The following is a 22508-nucleotide window of genomic DNA, read 5'->3' as shown; positions in this document are numbered from 1 at the left end:
CTCTCTGACCTTGGTTATTTACTTGCAGACATTTCTTTACCCAAACTAGGTAACATCATCAGTGCTAGCTGATGGTGTTAACCTAGTTTGGTAACGAAATGTCTGCAAGAAAACAACCAAGCTCAGAAAGCAGCAAGGACTCTTCACTTCAATCCTGAGCTACAAATATTCTCCTTTATTGTACTTACAACCATTCTAGTAAAACAAATCCTATTGTATGCTCCTGTTATCTCTCCAGCAATTTGTCTGAGGGCAATCTGTGGTTGAAAACCAAATCTGTCCTATCTTTGAAAAGCTTTATTGATAAGCTAAAGCCCCCTGGAGAAACAATCCCTCTCCTTGCCTGTAATTTTATAATGCAACTAGTCTTCAATTGTTTCTTTAATTTTTCTTATATGTACCCATTTCATGTATTCATAACTATGTATATATTATACCTATTATCTTGTAAGCGATTGACGAATCAAAATAAATAAATAAATAAATAAATAAATATCAGTGGATGTATTATCTTCTCATATCTGTCAAAGTGCTTGCAGCAAAAAGCAGATAAGATGATAAGACTAATAATGTTTTCCTCATATTTGCTTTCCTCCTCTTTTAAACTGGTGCTATTTCCATTCCCACCGATGGGACTGATCTGTGAGGCAAAAAATATATATGTTAAAAATGCTGCCAGAAAACTAAATGAAAACAGCATTCTATTAAATCCCCATAGTTGCATTGCGGCATAGTACCACAGGAATTCTTTTTATTTTTTAAGGAAGTCTTCACATGCACTTAGTTAACAAGGAGGAGAAGAGCTGGAATTTTCACAAGCCACATGGATTCTCCTTAACTCCTACTGATGCCAGGTTAAGTGGCTACCCTCATCCTAGAGAAATGGCCAAGAAAAAGAGCCACCAACTGCCGCCACTGCTGCTACTTTATTTGCTCAAAATGTGATTTATAGAACAAGATCTTGGCGTATCTGCCACAGGCTGTCACAACATGTGTCTGAACTCCAAGGCTGAAATAGGATCCAATTGCCATCCAAAATGCATTGTGGCTTTCAATGAATTCTTTTAGCAACAATTGCAGGCAGTTGTTTTTTTCATGGGGGTCTTTATTCTTCCTTCCTTGCAGCCACATGAAAAGAATGTTAATCCAATGTCATTTTCTAATAGCAACCTGGGATGTTTTTATTATTCTTGATTTGATCATGCATATGCATTGTATATTCATAGAAAAAGGGAGGGAGGGAGGGAGGGAGGAAGGAAGGAAGGAAGGAAGGATAGATGGATTTTAGTGTAGCAGAAACAGCATTACTAAGTAAGTGTTCTTGATTTTTCTCTCTCTTCATTCACACTTTGTGTTACCCTGAAGACTAAAACAAGCACAGGTAAAACACATAAGGATAATGGTACCTCATTATTCAACCAGAAAAACTGAAAAATGCATTTGAAAAATGGACAGATAGAAAGCAATTGGGAGGTCCAATTCCAATATTTCATGGAATATTTTACAGAGATCCTTAGAGTAAACAACAAGGGACACCTTTTATAACATGTCGAACACAGAACAGGTCAGGTCTATGTCTGAGATATGAGTCAAACAATAAATTTATAAATATCTTTTCCACAGTGCATAAGTTAAAAAGTTGCATCCTAACAGTTCCTGTGCACCAAAGGCAAAGAGTTTGAACCATTTATTTTTTCATTTGTGGCATTTTCAGGCCTTCTTACAAACTGCAAACAGCACTTCCTGGTTATATCTAGTAGAGTTGAAAATTTTGAAAGCAAAACAAACTCTTGAAAATCCTATTTTGATGTCTTGAAGGACTTGCTTGGGTTTCCTTTGATAAAGGCCAAGGGTGTCAAACTCGCATCCTCATGGCAGCATCACCTGACATATTCCGACTTTTTTACCCTTTGCCAAAATGGATCTGAGCGTGGCCAGCACATGACACATCCGGCCCACAGGCCACAAGTTTGACAGGCCTTGGTTAGGCCTACAGTGAAAGATTATACATTCTCAAGTTTTATTTCTGTATCACCTCATTTCCTGTTTTGAATATTGCTGCAAGGATTGTGTTCTGTTTTTTTCAAAACAGAAAATAGTACTACTTGGTTAGCTTCATTAACAGAAGAGAAACATCTTTTCACTACTGCATTATGTAATTTGGTCTTTCAAACATCCAACTTTCTTAAATTCTCCATTTTTTTTCAACCTTGTCTCACTTTCCATTCTTTCCACATTATCATGATGAAATAACTCACTATTCATCTTTGTCTTACTTCATTGGTAATTAACTTTGGAGAGTTCCCAGGACTATTTTCAGTTTGAGGAACTCTTTGCAAAATGAAGTCTAGTAGGGTCCATGATTTCTTGGGAAGGGTTTAGAGATGCTTCACTTCTATAGATAATAACTTTCCAAGCAGGGCTACAAGGCATTCCATATAACTGAATCTCACCTGATTTTAATGATCTATATTGTACTGATGTAGTAGCAAATCTGGGAACACTAGGCTAACAATGACAACAAACTTTTATTAAAACCTTTGGGACAGAAACATTATACAGCAACACAAACACCTAAAATTATAGATATAAGTGCAGCAATAATATAGCTGATGAACACTAGGCTAGGCATTGGCAGTGACAATTCTGGAATCTTGCCTGCTGTGCAAAGGTGCCAAGTGTACTGTTGCTGCTTTCTAATTTTGTTGTTAGTGTTCAAATGTTGTCTTACAATAGATTTTTCTCAGGCTATATTATTATTCATGTTCGTTTATCTTAATGACTGCTTAGCTTATTCATTGTCAAATTCATTTTCTTTAAATTTGTTAGTTTGTAGACCTTTAACTAAGATCTTTTGGATTTTTCCTATTACAAAATGATCAACTGAGGACAGCATATGTAAGTAGTACAGGAGTCAATGTAGCTCATGCATGAATGACTTCACATCACTGTTCTAATCAATGTGAATAGTATATAGCTTGAACTGTATGTATGTATGCATGTACGTATGTATGTACGTATTTATTTATTTATTTGAAATATTTATTTATTTGGTTACAGGGCCACCAATTTGGTAAAATATCCCTGTGGATGGCTCACAACAATGATAAAATCAAACTCATCAAAACTAGGATCCTGATTCAGGGCTACTCTAAGAGGCTTTTCACTTGTACACCCTATTAAATCAGCCCATTTTTTAAAATTGCAAATGATTTTTTAATACAGAATGAAATAAGACTTTTTCTACATTTTCATAGGAAATGGTACATTTTCATAGGAAATGAAAACGTCAGTAGAAGAGTTTGCCTAATTTCACTATTTCTATTTCTATCCCTTCAATATTCTTGAGGTTCCTCACTGCCCAGAGATTATCCCAGAATAGCAACTGATTCAGTCTATAGTACTTATATTCATTTCCATAGAATAAGTAATCCCACTGATTCTGTCAGGCCAAATTCTGTTTCCTCTCCTGAAGAACAGACAAAGGCAGTTGTGAATTACAGATAAATGAAGACTGCCTTTTCCTATCTTCCAGCTAAGTAGCTGTGTTACACCCACTCAAAAGCCCCATTTCTGACAATTAGATCACAGAGACATATATTAATTGATATTGGGCCTATCTACCATAGTAGCAGAATTAGGAGGATAAGCAAAGCTAGGTTCTCAGCAAAATTCCTTTCTACTGAAATACAGTAAGGAAGGAAGAGTTGGTTTATTAAGAAATAATGTATACTTTCAATATACAGTTATACAGTATACAGTTGTGAAATTCATTATTTATATGAGTGTGTGTGTATGGATTGCACATGCACACATATGCATCAGTGGTGGTGTGGAAAGGGAACTTCACGAGGACAGTGGTGTCACCCAAGCAGGAAAAGCCCAAAGGGAACATCAAGCCAGCCATAAAACAAACTTGCATAGGAAAAGAAATCAAATAAAAAGGTATTAAAGAAGCCCCTAAGACAAAAGCCCAAATAATTAAGAAAACTAGGGAAACAAGAAAAGAAAACCTTTACAAACACAAGACATGCCAAATCAGCAAAACAAACAGACAAAAAACACAAAATATATTGCAAAGGGGACAGACAGGAGATGCCACAAAACCAATATAAGAAACCATTAAGCTAAAAAAGATTAGGACGAAACCGATAATCCAATCAAACCACCCCGCAAAGTTTGCCTTCTGCACCCCACGGAGTTTACCCTCCAGTGGAAATGAAGACAACCCCTGACAGGATTTAAAACATTAAGAAATACAAACACAAGCACTCACACACAAAAGGAGAAAAAAAGGTATAAAAATCAGGGACTTAACCATACAAAGGTAGCTAGCCCAGGAACGCAGACTTCTTGCTATCTCTTGCCTTCCTGAAAAAATAAAAAGATCCAGCTTTCAAGCAGTTGTCCATATCCTTGCACTGGAGCTCTCCCAGCGGGAAAATCGAATCCTCAGAAGAAAGGCATTTTGACAGCCTTTCAACAGTGGGATTCAATTTTTTTTACTACTGGTTTTGTGGGGGTGGCTTGGTGGGGGTGGCAGGGGAAGAATACTGTAAAATCTCTAGTCAGAGGTGGTATTTGCCGGTTCTCCGAACTACTCAAAATTTCTGCTACCGGTTCTCCAGAACTGGTCAGAACCTGCTGAATACCATTCTAATCTGCATACACATGTGTACTGAATCATTCTTCAGAAGCACAATCCCAGAGGGCCAGCATTCCACCCATTCAGGTTCTTCAGATAGCTGCGTTGATTAGAATGACACAGTGATTAGGATGACACAGTGGAAAGTTATATGCATGCATTACAATCGTATCAAAAGGTATATACATTACAATCATACCAAAAGTAAAGATTTAATTTAAAAGAGCTTTGACATACGTATAAATAAGATAATTAGAAGTTAAGGCTCCAGGCTAGAAACCAGAAGGCTGCAATTTCTAGTCCTGCCTTGGGCCAATCACTTTCTCTCAGCCCAATAATCATAGGATTATTGATGTGGGGAAAATGGGAAGAAGTATTAGATATGTTTTCTGCCTTGAGTAAAACAATAAAGGTGGGATATAAATAAACATAGTGAAATATTTTTTTAAAAAATAAATAAATAGCATCTACACAAGCAGAAGCAGGTCCAGAGGAAAGCAATGAATGGCTGCTTTAATAATTAATATGAAGTAAAAAAAACCTTTAGAGCCTGTTGTGGTGCATAAATGAAAAAAGGATCTTAAGAGTGGGAGAAGTATATAGAAACAAAAAGCATAATTCAGGGGAGAAATGTGATAAAACACATCTTGGTAATTATAAGTAATTATAAATAAAGATAATAATAATATTTTTAAAAAAATTAAAAACAATAATACCCATCATCAAAATGAATGCCAAATTAAAACTTGATATATATTTTCAAAATGATTTAGGAAAGTGTTATTAAAGTGTTCAAGGTTTCAGTTTTAACATAAATTCTAATATCAAGGATAGTATAGCATTTTATCTATATTTTCCTGTTAATTAAAATGATAGTAACAGGTTTGGTATATCTGGTAACCCAAGCAGACATGAAAAGAGTGCATACTTTCTGTATGATTCTTCAAATTCCTATGGCTAAGTATCTTTTTCTCATCTCATAATGGTCTTAGGAACCCTAGGCTACTGGGTAGTAATGTTGAACTTGAGGAGTCCTTAGTTCTCTCTGAGCTTGCTTGATTTCTTGCAGAAGTTTCATTACCCTAACATCACCCTAAAGTTAGGGTAATTAAAAATCTGCAATGAAACAAGCAAGCTCATGGAGCACCAAGGACCTTCATTCCAACTCTGAGTTACAAATATTCTCCTTTAATGTTGAACTTGTTTGTTGCAGTCCCCATCACTCTCACTGGTCATCTCCCCTCCATTCCATAACTTCATCCCATCTTAATTCCACTTCTAGAGAGAGAAAGAAATGTTAATAACTTATCTCATCACTGAGCTATAAAATGCTGGGTAGATATGGTTACAGAACATTTATTTCAAGGATAAAATAGAGTAGAGTAGAGTAGAGTAGAGTAGAGTAGAGTAGAGTAGAATAGAATAGAATAGAATAGAATAGAATAGAATAGAATAGAATAGAATAGAATAGAATAGAATAGAATAGAATAACAAAGTTGGAAAGGACCTTGGAGGTCTTCTAGTCCAATCCCCTGCTTAGGCAGGAAACCCTATACCATTTCAGACAAATTGTTATCCGATCTCTTCATAAAAACCTCCAGTGTTGGAGCATTAACTACTTCTGGAAGCAAGTTGTTCCACTGATTAATTGTTTTTAACTGTCAGGAAATTCCTTCTTGGTACTAGATTGCTTCTCTTCTTGATTAGTTTCCATCCATTGCTTCTTATGCTTGGAGAATAGCTAGACTCCTTCTTCTTTGTGGAAACCCTGAGATATTGGAACACCGCTATCAAGTCAAGTCACCCTTAATCCTTCTTTTCATCAAATGAGAGACATACCCAATTCCAGCTCTTTATACTGTATGTTTTAGCTTCCAGGCCCCTAATCATCTTGGTTGCTCTTCTCTGCACTCTTTCCAGAGTCTCAATATCTTTTTTTACATCATGGCGACCAAAACGGGATAGTAAAATGCTTCTGGTGGGGAAGAATGAAGTAAAGCTCACACTTCTCAGCAATCTTGCTTGCTGATCACTGTTAGAAAGTGACCATGTAGAATGGAAAATGAACTACACAGCATTTTTCACCTTTTTGTGCATTTAGGAGTCAATCTTTTGCAACAGAAATATATGAATCTCTGTCCTTTTATTAAAAATTACTGTTGGTCATGCCTATACCAAATTGATTTCACTGGCTTCCTATAAGTGAATCTGAATTGGCATTGCTTTAGAGATTTTACTTCGGAAGAAATCTCAACTGAGCCTTTGTCTCCCTGATTACAGCTCAATTCTAACAAACCAGACCAGACATCTAATAATAAGTGTTTTCATACAAAATGGCTCCAAACTCCAAAAAGATGTATTTGAGTAAGAGGAAGTTGATACCCTTTCCTTCCCTTTTAATGATGCTATGCATTGTAATATGCAAAAGACCTTAAGTGTAGCATTTTCCAATTCTTCATGTTGCCTTTCATTTTCTTGTTCTTATTCTTAAAACGGGCAGGATTTTCTTGTTATTGGAAACAGGAGACTCGCATAAGATCCAACATTACAAAGCCTGAAAATCAATTAGAACTAATTGTTTTAGGTTAGTCTATGAAAACAGTATGGTATGTATATGTACAGTTCTTTGCCAAAGTAAAGACCAAAAGGTAGCTTGCATAGTTTTGTTTCTAATAGAAAAATATGATCTTAAAGTTTAATTTCTATCAGACTTGGTGAAAATGTAACCGAGAAACATGATGTGATAGTCATGTCTTCCTTTTTTGTTATATGTCAGAAGAGGAGATTCTAATGATTTTTATAGCCCCAGGTTCAAAGGTCAACATAATTTATCTCAGGTCTAATATAAAGACTTATTCTAGGTTCATTCACCCAGTCTGAGAACTTTCCTCCTTCAAATTCAATCAATCAATCAAAATAGAGCTGGAAGGGACCTTGGAGATACTTTCTAGTCCAATCCCTGCTCAAGCAAGAGACCCTTTGCCAAGGATGTCAAACTCATTGTGCTTAAATCTGGACCACGGGGCCAGCCTGGAAATAGCAAAGGACCAGCCCAAGGTGCCTCTGCCAGCCCCCTCCCCATTCCCTGTTTTCCGCCTGGACGGCCTCGTGCAGCACTCTGCCAGCAAAGTACTGCAGGAGACCATTCAAGCCAAAAAAGGGCATGGGATCAGTGGTGGGATTCAAAAAATTTTTTGCTACCGGTTCTGTGGGCATGGCTTGGTGGGCGTGGCAAGGGAAGGATGCTGTAAAATCTCCAGTCAGAGGTGATATTTGCTGGTTCTCCAAACTACTCAAAATTTCCACTATCAGTTCTCCAGAACTAGTCAGAACCTGCTGAATACCACCTCTGCATGAGATGCATTCATGGTCTCCCTGCACCACATTTTGGCAGGCAGGATGCTGCAGGCCATCCAGGCTGAAAACAGGGAACAGGGGGGGGGGGAGGTGTGATGGCAGAGGCACCATGGGCACCACCTTTGCTATTTCCAGCCTGGTTTATTTCATCTCTCCCCTTTCCCCTGCCAGCCCATGGAGGAGAACTACAATGCTGATCCAGCCCTCAAATAAATCCAGTTTGAAATCTAGCCCTATGCCATTTCAGGAAAGTTGGCTCTTTATTTCAGACAACTGTTTCTTTCTGCAACATATTAATATCAACCCATCAACACTCTTTCTAAGAAGCATCACCCAATATGAGAGGAGAGTTTCTCTAATATCTAATGTATTAAACCAAGGGTAATGCTGAACCTGAAATCAAAATGGTTTTTTTCCTACCTTTGGAAGCCAATATTTGCAAACATATTTCTTCAGAATAGGATTCCCCAGACTTCAACTCTCCATCCATTAATAATATATCACAAATTTTAAACTTACAATTAGTATCTTCTGATCTGAGATTGATTCCTGCTAACTTTATAGACATGTAACATTTTTGGCATGGAATGGATAGATGATAAAGACCTTAGATCAGATTGTTCTATGAAGCATTACATGGTGCATCAGTCTGTCTATGGAGATTTTCAGTCATCCAGGTCATGGTTGTCCTAGGAGGTGGGGCAGGAGGGGAGAATTTCTTGACTTTCCAAGGCATTCTCGAAGCAGATATGACTATAATGACATTGAAAGAAAACAGTGGACCTGTCTGACCAACCCGTGGTGATAAGAGAAGGAAAACATAATTATTTCTCTGCTTTTTCAGTTTGTCAACAGAGAGCCATCCAGCAACCCTTTTTCAGGTAACCCATTAATTGTTAGGGAAGGATGGCTCTCAGAACGATTTATTTGGCCTCTGTGAATAGAGCATCTGTAGAACAAAGTAGCTTGGATTTGCTTGGTATTGGACTAACCAGGAACAGGAAACAATAAGAATAGCCTTGGTTAGTTGGAAAAAGTTTAATCCTATTATTTCTGAAGAAGTGATTAAAGTAGGTAATTCTTTTAATGAACCAATTCTAATATTGCATGAATGTGTATGTAAGTCTTATAACCAATGTAAGTAAAATACTTTGGCATTATTTATTCCTTCCTAATGCTAAAAGATTTAGGCTAGGTTTGCTAATTTAAAACATTATAAAACTTTTTTTCTTTTTTTATTCAACAAGCCATAATACCTTGGTACATGCACTTTATTGAAACAGAAATAAATGCATACCGTTGTGTAATATTTAATACTTAATGCTACTGAAAATCTTCTGCAGTTTCTTCAAAATTGTCTTTCCCTCAGAAAAATGTTCCTGTTTTTCTACTTCATTCTCAGTGTGTTTCCACTCTTTTCTTTAGGATTTTCCAAGCCCATTTTATTTTGCAAAATGGAAAAGAGTGCTACACTTTCCTGATATTTAGATTTTCATTCTTACCAAATCTCATTTCCTGAACCAATTTTCCTATTTTGAAAAAAAAAAAAGTCATTCACTGGTTTTTAAAAAGCTGCGATTGTTATGTTTTTTGGAATTTAATTGAAAACTAGTAGAAAAAAATGATTGACAATATCAGACAGAACACTCAAACCACCTCTGAGTCATTGCATAACCCAGGTAAATAAATATAAGAACCTACACTCATTATCTTTTCATCAAAATTCCATATTTTTTAAAAAAAATCAAGGGCATTTTCTTTACCATAAAAATTGAATTAAAATGATTAGATAAAATGCAAAGAAAAGTTTTAGCAGAGTTTCATCTTTCATATAGTGATCTTAACACCCAATAAAATATGAAAGAGTGTCATGTTCCTCTTAACTATCATTTGTTGTAGCCTGAAGGGAGAAAATTGCAATTAAAGAAACTTGTATGTAAGAATTAAAGCTAATATGACAGAAACCAAAGTTTGTCAGGCCACAAAGAATGGTTATCTAATCTTGGAAGAAGTTCTCTATAGGAGGAGAAGACAAAATGGAAGAGATCATTAACTCAAAATGGCAGGAGAAAGAGGCAAGCATTTAAAATCTGGAGACCCAGAGAATGCTAATTCTATGTACTGCATATATATGACAACGTTGTTTACAATAAAGCTATGCAGAGTTACTAGCTGTCTCAAGTTTGTGCGGTTCTGTCTTTGACTAAAAGTAAGCTGAGTTTTTATAATTATTCCTTAATAATTATTCCATAATTATTTCTTTAAAAAACCTGTCATCCTTTTCTTTGTGTTGCAACTCAAAAACAGAACAAAGCAATTATTGATCGCTACATTTATCAATATTTATTCCCGTGCCTGGTGAAGTCAAGCACTATCAGTAAAATGTGCTGTACAAAACAGTGATGCTATTAAAATATTTTCAGATGGATCAGTGAAAATAGACCCAGCCTGAACCAGTCTTTCTGTTTCGTTGTGTTGTGTTTCCTGGAGAATCCCCCAGCTCAAACAGCCAACACAAACTTATAAAACACAAATGCTTTCACCTGAACTGAAGCACAGAATTCTTTTATAAGGAGGTATGTGGATCAGATAACATGCCAGTTTGACTTGTGGAAAGAAATGGAAGTATAAACAGAGCTGTGGATGCCTAGTAAAGAATAAGATACATTTTGGCACACATTCTATTGAACTAACGCTTGATAGGTTTAGAATGGTATGTACATCTTTCGCATTAGAATTCACGCTGCCAGACCTATTATGCAACTTAGATTATGCAACTCAAAATGAGATTTTTTTAAAAAATCTTCAAGATTATATGACATTTTGACAAGAAGGGAAATAATACAGACTATACAACTTTGGCCTTCTTTCCCCATAGAGACATTTTCTAGACTAGGGGTCGCCAACCTTTTGGACCTCAGAGACCACCAAACTCATAATTTTAGATCCCGGGGACCACTAATATGAATTTTGACTGATGGTGGCTTGCTGACATTGGTGGGAGAGAGAGAGAGAGATCTGATCTAACCTCTCTTTCTCCCTCTATCTCTCTATCTCTCCTACAAACACACACACACACACACACACACGAATACACAGAGGCAAGGGTGGGATTCAAATGTCTTAACAACTGGTTATTGGGCGTGGCTTGGTGGTCATGTGACTGGGTGGACATGGCTTGGTGGTCATGTGACTGGGTGGGTGTGGCCAACTCAACATCACTCACATTGAGGCATGTATCTCCTCACCTGGCCTCTCGTGACTGTAGGGATGCTGCAACAGTCGTAAATGTTAAAAACGATCATAAGTCACTTTTTTCAATGGTCACTCCATACAAGCAAAGTACCAGCAAAGGGGGGGGGAGAAACTCCAGAGAAGTTCCAGAGACAGGAACTCTAGCCTTGCCAAGAATGTAAAAAGGGTTAACAGAGAGGCAGCTTCTGTAAGCAACACCAGAATGTTTCCTTTCTGCCTTCCTTACAGGATTAGGCCAGTAATTTCTTCTAACAACCAGTTCTCCGAACTGCTTAGAATGTTAACAACCGGTTCTAGTGAATAGGTGTGAACTGGTAGAATCCCATCCTGGGTGTGACTTGGTGGTCATGTGACTGTCTGGGCATGGCTTATATGTAAATATTATAAACATTTATGTAAATGTTGAATTTTTTGTAAAATAAGAGCAAATTTTACCCAAAACCAGGCAAAGCAGACAGGCAGATTGAGTTGCTCACAGAATCACAGATTCATTCAGAGATCTGTGAGATTGGCTACCTGAGTCTGTCACATAAAATTTGCTTGCAAGCAAACCCATAAAATTTGCTAGCAAGAAAACTCACAGAATTAACTCACAACACACCATGTATGTAAATATTGAATTTTTTATTTAAAAAAACCAGCAACTTTTACCCTCTGGGGGTGACATTTCTCTGTAGATCACCAAAATTTTCTTGCGGACCACTTGTGGGCTGCGGCCCACCGGTTGGCAACCACTGTTCTAGAGTCAAGATAATATGACTTTGAAATCCACAAGCTTTGCACCAACTTAACCAAGCAGGTTAAGCTATAGGGCAATGCAGGTAAGGATTAGATTGCAATTACTACTACTAACTGTGTAGATTGTTTAACATTCCCAACTTAAAACTAAATATAGACTAGTGGCAGAATCCTGAAGTATGAAAACAAGTACTACAATTTAGAGCAGCTATGGATACATCATAAAGTCTAAGATAGCTTCATTCAAACTTGGCACAAATTTTCTCTATGAGTTGCTTCATGATAATATCCTGTTGCCCACCACTAGAGGTGGTATTCCGCAGGTTCTGACCAGTTTTGGAGAAACAGTAGCTGAAACTTTGAGTAGTTCGGAGAACCGGCAAATACCACCTCTGACTGGAGATTTTACAGTATCCTTTCCCTGCCATGCCCACCAATCTACGCTCACAGAATCGGTAGTAAAAGAAATTGAATCCCACCAGTGCCCATCACAATCCACACCACTCTTTATCTCACTAGCAATAATTATGGGTTTTCCATATGTTGCTAAACTACAATTCTCAGCAACTATCTCCATTAGCCATAGTAGTTAATACTCCTGGGAATTGTGAGTTAGCAACATCCAAGATCTCACAAATTACTGACATAGATGAATTCTGAAGTTTCATTTTTCACAGCATCTTATCAAACAAAAATAAAATAATAATTATTTTCCAGTTTTAAAAGGCATGCAGATTCAATCTGATGGGTTAACAATCCCTTATATCATTATAGTCAAATTAAGAAATGTCAGCAGTCCCATCATCTAAACATGGATCTACTTCATTAGATAAAGAACATAACAGTTTTTAGAGCCAAAGGGATCTGCTTTGGACATGCACTGAATCCTTTCTTAAATTACCCTTTCTGATTCATATCTAGGAGCATTTTTTTGCTGGAGACTTTTCCAATCTCAAAAATCCTCGAAAGGAAAATGGTCATGGGAACAGACTGTAGAGAACTAAAACACAGGAAATTGCAAGCTTTGTTGCCATCCATTTTTGTAATCTGTTTGTGGACAATCCTTTTAAATATGTTTATTCTTATCATGTCTAATTTGATCTGGCAGAGATTTGATGATTGAATCAGTGGCAGAAAAACCCAGGGCTTGTATGCTCTCTGCTCTTCTATCCAACTTCCAGTCTTGCTAGTATTTTATTCTCTTAGCCTTTGTCAGCTATGTTTTCAAAAGTCATCCAAATTATCTCAATCAATCCTTTGTTTCAGCAGCTACAACTAGCCCTGGTACAAGGCCACTCCGTCTTCTAAATGCCATTGTCTCACTTTGTTTATTGTGAGCAGTACTAGAGGCCATTTCTTCTGCTGACCAACAATAAGGATTTCAAACTGAAACCAAAATGGCCAAGTGAACACTGTGGATTTAGTTTCTTGGGATCTGTCTTCTTGTTTCCTTCCAATTTTCTCATTCCTTCCAATCTTCTCATCAAGCTTCTCACTTATAGACAAGGCTTAGAATCAGTTCTCCCTGTCAAAAAGATCATATGGTCCAACTATCCCTATTTACCAGAACAATTGGTACACTGTCACAGAGAAAATGGGAAAAATAAAATTTATGGGAGAATAGAATTTCTTGTCAAATAAAGGCTAGACCAGGGGTGTCAAACTCAATTTCATTGAAGTCTGCATCAGGATTGTGTTTTACCTTGGAAGACCAAGGTGGCCGTGGGCAGGGTGGTGTGGCCGGAGTGGTGTGGCCAGCTTGATGTCACTCATGTTGGGGGCACCTCTGCCAGTGAAAGAATGCTCCTGATTTCTGTTTTCAGCTATGATGGTGTCTTTCAACCCTCTGCCAGCAAAATCGGAGCTCCACTTTTGCAGACAGAGGCACTGCAAGCTGATCCTTTGCTGTTTTCAGAGTGGCCCTGTGGGCCAGAACTAAGCAACCCATGAGCCAGATCTGGGTTGCAGGCCTTGAATTTGACACCACTGGGCTAGACTTCTATAAGCAACCGAGGTTGAGTAATGCTTGCTATCTGCCCCATGTGAAATATTGTTACACATCAAACTAACTAGAAAATACCATCGGTTAGTTCTCCCATTGCCATTGCCATTGGTTTACAATTGCTGGCTTTCTGCTGGGCTCAGCCATGGTAACCACCATGGTTCATTCCATTTTCAAATTTGTCTGCTCATTTTATCTACAGAATTTGTTTTAAAAAAAGATAGGTCATTTGATTGTCACATATTGTGTGTGTGTGTGTGTGTTGTAATTAATATTGCGGATTTCTATTGACCTCACTACACAATTACGTTGTGATAAAAGGAAGGAAGGTTCTAATAAAAGCAGGAAACAGGATAGGTTTTTCTCAATGACAGCATGATTAATAACACCCAACAGGTATTTATCTGTATGACTTAGGTATATTTGGTTCAGTTATTAAATTAACACAGACATTTGTCTTAATCATCCATTATTTTGAATAATATTTTTTTTAAAAAACTCTGCTGATTTAATTTACAATATTATATTTCTGTTTATCACTAATTTTTCACTATTATCACTGCGATAAATAAAACTACCAAAAACTTGAGATAGAATAACTATTACATAAATTTCAAATGTAAGGAACAGTACTTCCATTCTGATTCTAGTAGCTGCTCTTATAATCTCCTTCAGAAGATTATTCTTCATTAAGTAATACTTATCTTTAAATGAGTTTGAGAAACTAAGAGCTTTGAGGTAATGAAGAACATAAAAGCATCTACTCTCTGCCTGAAATGCCTAAGAGTTACTTATTAGTTTCAATCTCTTAAAAGTGCACTAGACTCCTTGTTGAAAGAGAATTCACAATCTAAATTAAATATGATACATTAAAAGATCAGGTCAACATTACACTTAAGGTTTAGATGACAGGAAACAAACCCTTTTATAATAGTTAGTATATCATGATATTACTCATTAAGGAAGTGTACTAGGACTTGGTGATTCTTTGAAAATAATTATCATTTCTTCAACATTATAGTGGTTCTAGGCCACATGGATGACAATAAGGAGATTTCTGTTTTAGGGCATGTTTTTCTTAAATACAATCTGTATGATACAAAGGTAAATAGACACAGTATCAAGAAGTCTGTAAACTTGACAATAATAGTACATGCATAATAGTTTATGCAATAATTCAGTGACGCAAACCATCTATCTTATAAGCCAGAATGTTGGGAAGGCAGCCATGACAGTTTTCCTTCTGAACCCTCAACATATTCTGATAGTTATCCTCTCTAGGAAGAAAGAGCACACAGTAAATACTCCACTGCTATACATACCTATTGCCTACAGGTGTGGTGTAGGGGCCCATTAGCAATAGAATTGAAGGCCCCATGGAAGTGGATGCCATCTTACTCAAGTATCACATCATTTGTGCCAACCCTGCAACCATGCCCATAATTATTTGTGTGTTTAGTAAATGGTTGCTTGTACCTGTGATTTTGTTTTTAGTATTCAATACATCTACCACTTCTTTTTTCCTTTTTATCTGATTTGATCTCTCTTAGTTATGCTGACCAAATTATGACCTATCTCAAAAATAAAATATTCATAGTTTTCACCTACCCATCTCATAACAAGTTGGAAACTAAGATGCTTAAAAAGGATGATTCAGTTACAAAAGTTTATGAGATATAATTAGTCAAGTGGGAAGGTAGGTAGTAGCATTAATATTTACCTCCATCTCTAGTGAAGAGAATATGCCAAGAGGGATAATGTCATGGAGACCCCCAAAGCTGTTGCAAGCCATGAGGAAGAGCCTGTTTTAGGAATTTGGGACTGGGGTGTAGCAGAGCATCTGGAAGATACAGCAGACTCTGAAGCAAGAGAAGATGGGCAAGGAGAGGAGAAACCAGGGACTTCAGGAGGGCGAGAGAAACAAACAAGTGTCTGGCTGATAATGGGAAGTAAGAAATACGGTGCAGCCAAGAGGCTCAGAAGCAAAGGGTGGAGAAGGGCTGCAGTTGCAACCAAGGAGTGGGGATGAGAAGGAACTGCCTATTCTGCAGGGCCCACAGAAGAGAGGCACAACAGAGGTTAGCAAGGCTATTCTCAAAGAGGCCTCATTCTTCCTAATGAATTGCACTGGCTGGCGACTATTTATCCCTGTAAATGGAGCGGAGTGGTGCTGAGAATAACTCTTAATGCCTTTTGGTTTGGCTCATGTGTTTGTTCAGCCACTATGTACCTTATCTTGGGATTCTGTCTCTGTTTCTGGACTTCTGACTTTGCCTTGTAGACCTTAGAATTGGATTTTGGCTTCTGGGATTTGTGTTTTGGACCATAGATTTATCTTTGCTGGATTTGCTGTGTGTTTTTCCTGAGTTGGACTCATTGTGTCATGTTCTGGTCCTTTGTGGGGAATCCTGGGTAATTACTATTCAGGGTTGCTGAAGCCTCAATAAAGACTTTAAACCATTGTGCTATTTGCATGTGTGAACAGGATAAGACAGAGAAACTTGGATATGTGGATGATATACAACCAGAATCACTGGTTATAACTGAGTCACAGAATCTTGTGAAGAAATAACCACAAATAGTGTGTATTTATAGTAAAATAAACAGTTATGGCAGCCCAAGAGCAAACTACATGATACATTGCCAACATCAGATTTATTAAGTCTCATAAAGCACCATTGTAGTTGTTTGTATTAGTAGGTTCCAGTAATCCTATTCCTTGAAGTCATGGACACTTGTTCTTTTTTTTTCTCGCAGCAATGAACTCCAAAATACCCAACATGAAAATGCAACTAAACTCCACCGTCTCTTCAAGCTTTCAAATATAATATGCTGGAAATCCCCTGCATTGTAAACTTATAGAATGTTAAATTATGCCAAAGACTTGCAGTAATTTGAACATTGTGAATTGCTTTTAGAGCACTATTTATTTTTTTATCCATTGAAACACCACCAATTTTTTAATACACTACAGAGTAAAATAGTCAATGAGCAAGTAAGGTGTGATAACCAACTCGCCAGTGTAGGCAGACAAAATAAATTTATTTATTTATTTATTTATTCATTCATTCATTCATTTATATCCTGCCTATTTTACAAATAAGTATACCCACTGCATCTTCTTCTTCCTATTTGTCCCACAACAACAACAACCCTGTGAGTTGGACCGAGAGTATGGCTGGCTCAAGTCACCCAGCTAGATTCCATGACTAAGGCCTTAACCACTAAACCAAACTGACTTATTGTGATTTTGCATATTGGTAATGTCTCCAAATCAGTTTCTTGAAAAAATGTCTGATGAAAGTGCTTTAGATCTCAATGTGACATCTGAAATTTTAGTAGATAACAATGGGTCAAATCCCTGGAACTGAATTTTTTGGGAAGGCTACAGTGACTATGGATGGAACAAGAGAACTCCTTGATTAATTACACCCTCTTGCCCCCAAGTTATTACGTGTGGTTCTTTTAGAAGCAAAGAAAGGATGAAATCTTTATGTGCCTGTAACAAACAAGATTACCCAGGAAAAGCAAGAATGATTTGTTGATCTCATCAGGTTTGTGCGGCTGAATATTTTTGTTATCAGAAATTGAAACAAATAACTTACAGCATCTTCATGTCAAAACAAATGCAAGGACTAGCTTCAGGTGTAAGTTTTAAGTTAAAAAACAAACCAAAAATAATTGTTCTTCAATTATGTGTCTTATTTCTTATACAAGCACTGATTACCTTGAATGAATCATTGCTAGCTAGGTTATTATTTCCTGTGTGTATGTTGTAGATGTTCCACCTCAATGATAAGAGTACATGGTTTATATGGAAAAGTTCCCATCTGACATCTTTAAATTTGCTTATTTTTTTAAAATTAAGTAGCAAGTTCCTGAGATTGTGAAGGTACTTTCCAATAAACAGAAACAATATCAGAGTATAGAATCATATAGTCTGGCCATGTTAACATAGTTTCTTACAGATATATGCCAATCATTGTATGAGGAATGCATAGCCACTGCCAGCTCAAATTCCCTCTTTGGTAACATTTATTAAAAAATAAAGTTAGTAAGTTTCATCCTCACCCTTATTGTTCATGTCAGCCTGGCATTCTCTTTCATTAGTTTTCAGCTGAAGATCTAAGAAGAGACATGGGTCTTTCTAAATTCTCTGTTATGGGTTTTAATTAATCAAAAGTGCGTGAAGTTAACAATAGTTTGTGATGCTTAAGATATGTTACAGATTTTAAAAATTGGAGAAGAAAAAAAGGACAGATATTTTTAGACATGGGAATTTAGCTGTGAACATTTCTTTTGAAAAATAAAATGAAGCCTTTTTGTCTGCTTTGCTTGGCTTCCTATGATTTCCTGAATTAGGATTATAGAATTAGTTCCTTTTCAAAAATCTTAATCCTACTCTTTAGCAGAAACAAATTACTTTAATGAGATCAGAATGTTTTCCAGTAAATTTTCAAATATTTATACATTTGTGATTTTAAAAAAACATTTTTTTAAAAAAATAGTCTAAAATGTTATTTATTCCAGACTTTGAGAAATATAAATTTATATTTACTACACTAATAACCAAATATTTCCTTTCATATATTATTGTTATATTTCAGTCAACTATACATACAAATTGAAACTGGGAAGAAAAAAGGATAGTCTGAGAATATTAAGTGATAATTAACAAAGATAGGCAATGCAATATTATTATTTGACATGATTTAGGCAAAGGTTTTAAATCAGTACAAGCGAGCAGATTGTTACATACTGGCCAGATGCAATTAACAGGATCTTGATTTTAGTTGCTCTTGCAAAACCGTGGTATAAAATGAAAATCTAGATTCCATTTGATGGTTTACGCACACGGATCACCACTGCCTCATTGAGGTGGATCATTTTGTGGAGGTAAGATTCTCTGACCTGAGGAAGGTTAATCTCACTTTATCACAACTTTGATTGAACAGCAAGGGATTCTGGGTTTTGGATAGCTGTTCCATTCCAACATCTAGAAACAGGGATCCCCTTCATTGAAATTCTTCTCTCAAGATCTCCATAACTCTACTGTCTGTTGTACTGTTTTGTTTTCAGAATCTGTTGCTAGCAGTATGTGAATTACTTGGGTTTAGTAAAGATTGGGAAGTGGGCAGAAGGTCAGAACTCAACAAGAGAATGAACTACTTCATTAGACAGTGTCAACATCTGTCCTGCCAAATAAATACTGGTGATATTCTTGCATGTATTCATGCATTGTGCTGCTAGCTGAATTGTCTTCAACATCACTGTTCCATCCAGTTGTTTAATACTTCCATGTTTGAAAGTTTTGTCCCATCCAGCAAACAAATATTCTTTCTGGACCAAGAGTTTTGATTTTATCAGCATTGTCGTAATTTTATATCAAGGATGCTTCTGGTACCTCTTGAAGACTGTGATTATATCAGTTAGGAAGCATATCAAGGGCTTACGTTAATCAAGGGGATACCAGAACTCGAGCAATGCTTTCTTTTCATATTTGCTTATGAAGACGACTACAGAATGCTATGACCTTAAAGCTTAATGAACAGTGAGAAGGGAAGTTCTGTCCATATGAAATGGAAAAGCTTTGGAAATATCTGGACACAGCGATTGCTAGCTTCTGCAATGTTCTGACCTTCTCAGCCCTACAAACTGCTGGAATATGTACTCAACTTCATTGACTATTTTATTTGTCGATATATAAAATAACTTGTGAACATCAAACTCATCACCAAAGGGATAAAGGACTCAGGGTTCATTGGCTCTTAGAAAGTACTCCTTTCAGTCACTAAGTTATATAGCATAATTTTACCACTGCATATTTTTTATCAATTCTGGTTTGTTCTACTTGTCAGCACATCTCAGGACCACTATAGGTTCAGTTAATTTCTTAATGATACACCCTCTGTGGCTTCCTACAGTGTCCAAGAGCCATGGATATGCAGTGGTTAGAATGCAGTATTCCAGGCTGACTCTGCCCACTGGCAGGAGTTCAATCCTGACCAGCTCAAAGGCGACTGAGCTTTCCTTCCTTCTGAGCAGAGGTGGTATCCAGCAGGTTCTGACCAGTTCTGGAGAAATGGCTGCCAAAATTTTGAGTAGTTCAGAAACATGTAGCAGAAATTTTAAGTAGTTTGGAATATCACCTCTGACTAGCCCCACCCCCATCTATTCTCTGCCTCCCAAGTCCCAGCTGATCGGCTGGGTCTTTTTTTGTTGCCCTGCACAGGATAATGGAGTTAGAAAGCAGGTTAGTGGAATGGGAAGAGAATAGAGATTTTGCAGTATCCTTCCCCTGCCATGCCACCAAGCCACGCCCACCAAGCCACACCACATCCACCAAGCTATGCCCACAGAACCAGCAGTAACAAATGTTGAATCCCATCACTGCTTTCAAGGTTGGTAAAATGAAGACCCAGATTTTGGGGGGCAATATGCTAACATTTGTAAACTGCTCAAAGAGTGTTGTAAAGCACTATGGGATGGTGTATAAGTTTAACTGATATTTCTATTGCTAAAACAAAAATTCTTTGTGAGCACTTTCAGACAAATGATGAATTCCTCCTGAGTCCTATGTGCACTTTTGCATTACATTAGGAAAAAACCAGACACTAACTAACTCCTGTTGCAGAAAACATGTATGCATTTATAAGCAATCTTCACATGTATTCAGAAGACACAAACTTGTCTGCTGTTTTTTCATTGACTTTGAGCATTGCTTATTTCCGTAGTGGTAAGATGTGCACATTCTGTGTAAAAGTTGATGGTTGGAGTGCTTTAATGCTATCACTGTAATATGATTGTTCCAAGTGCTTCCAAATTACTTCATTCCTCTAAATAGTCCCACATTCTTTTGTAATAGGTAGTATTTGAGAATTCATGATAAACATTTTTACTAGCTCAGAAAATTTGAAATATGCCTAAAATAACATCAGCTATTACAGTGAACATGTTCAAACGTGTTGTCTTTAAGATTATATGTGATTAATTTGGAGGATGGTTTCAGAAATTCTTATGACTTAATCCACTAGCAAATATAGCTAGTTTGCATTTAGTACAACACTTTCAGCCCCTCCATTATCTGTGTGAACTTCCCAGCTTCCTTTTGGAGACTCCATATGAGGGTATTGTTACTACTGCAAAAGTTACTGTATTAATGTCAGCAGATATGAGTGACAGCTTAACTATTGCAGTGGATGATGTTTCCATAGGTTGTTTATGAGGTATATTAGCTAACAAAAGTGTAGTGCATTGTTAGATGGTGCAGAAGACCTAATTTTGAGTTTGCAGTTGCAATTGAATTTTTTCATTTGGTTTACATTAATATAAATATATATACTTGCATAGTTGACAGCACAAATCTTGACCTTGTCTTGTTCTAAACTAGGGGTGTTCAACTCATGTTGTTACATGACATATCACAACTTTCCCCCCTTCATTAAAACAGGCATGGGCATGGCCAACACTTGACAAATCTGGCCACGGGCTGCAAATTTGACAGACCTTTCTAAGCTGAAAGACCACGTCATATAGTTAAATCTGGCCTTCCTTGGCAAGCTACTGTTAATTTCCACAGTTACAGATCTCCATAACAATAAAATAGGATACTTTTTTTTTCTTTAAACCCTTGAAATCTTCTGGTATATGGCTGGTTCCAACTCTTTGTTTGGGATTCTTCTCTTTCATATAATATCCCATCTTATCTCAATTGAAAACAGCAACTGTGCTGCAAGAAACAAACCTTTATTGTGTTTATTGCAGCTCCTATACTCTTTGAGAGCCTTGCTATTCCTATTTATTTGCCTTAGGCCTTTCTTTATCTCTTCTAAGGAATGTACAATTTGTGAAAACATTTATCTAAGAATCTAGAAATTTCAGTTCCACACAGGCTCTTTAGACTGAAGATCTTTTAAGAAAGACAAGATGAGCAGAACTACGGAAAATCTACAGTAACTTGAACAAAGAGGTTTGAGAGACTGGACTTGGTCACAGACATCAGATTAATTGAAAGTTCAATGTAAATGTGATATGTAGACATGTTTGTATTTTCAGACAGCACTGCCAGTATTATATATTAAGTGGGAGGAGATGTGTCTTGATCTGTCAGGGCCCCCTAATAATGTCTCTTAACTCGTCATGTTTCCCCTACAGTTTTATTTTTTCAAAAGGTTTACACTGGGAATTGGAGAGAGGCTATATTTATAATTTTTTGGGGGGTGGGGGATTGATTTAAAGTTGTTTCCTTCAAATGAACAGCAATCATTAGTCATCATTGGATTGGGTGGTCAAATTTAGATATGGAATAATTTTATCCGAAAATGAAAAGAATAAAAATTATGCAGCAAATAAGAATATCAGCTAAAATTAACCACATCCTTTATAACAGGGGTGTAAAATTTGGTTTAATTGAGGGCTGCATCAGGATTGGGTTTGACCTTGGGGGCTGGGGGGAATGGCCAGGGTGGGTGTGGGGAGTTCAATATCACTCGTGTCGGGGAAACCTGTGGT

Source organism: Pseudonaja textilis, chromosome 4 (assembly GCF_049901715.1).
Source record: "Pseudonaja textilis isolate UNSWEBS1 chromosome 4, rPseTex1.2, whole genome shotgun sequence".
NCBI lineage: Eukaryota > Metazoa > Chordata > Lepidosauria > Squamata > Elapidae > Pseudonaja > Pseudonaja textilis.
This window is presented reverse-complemented; position numbering follows the sequence as displayed.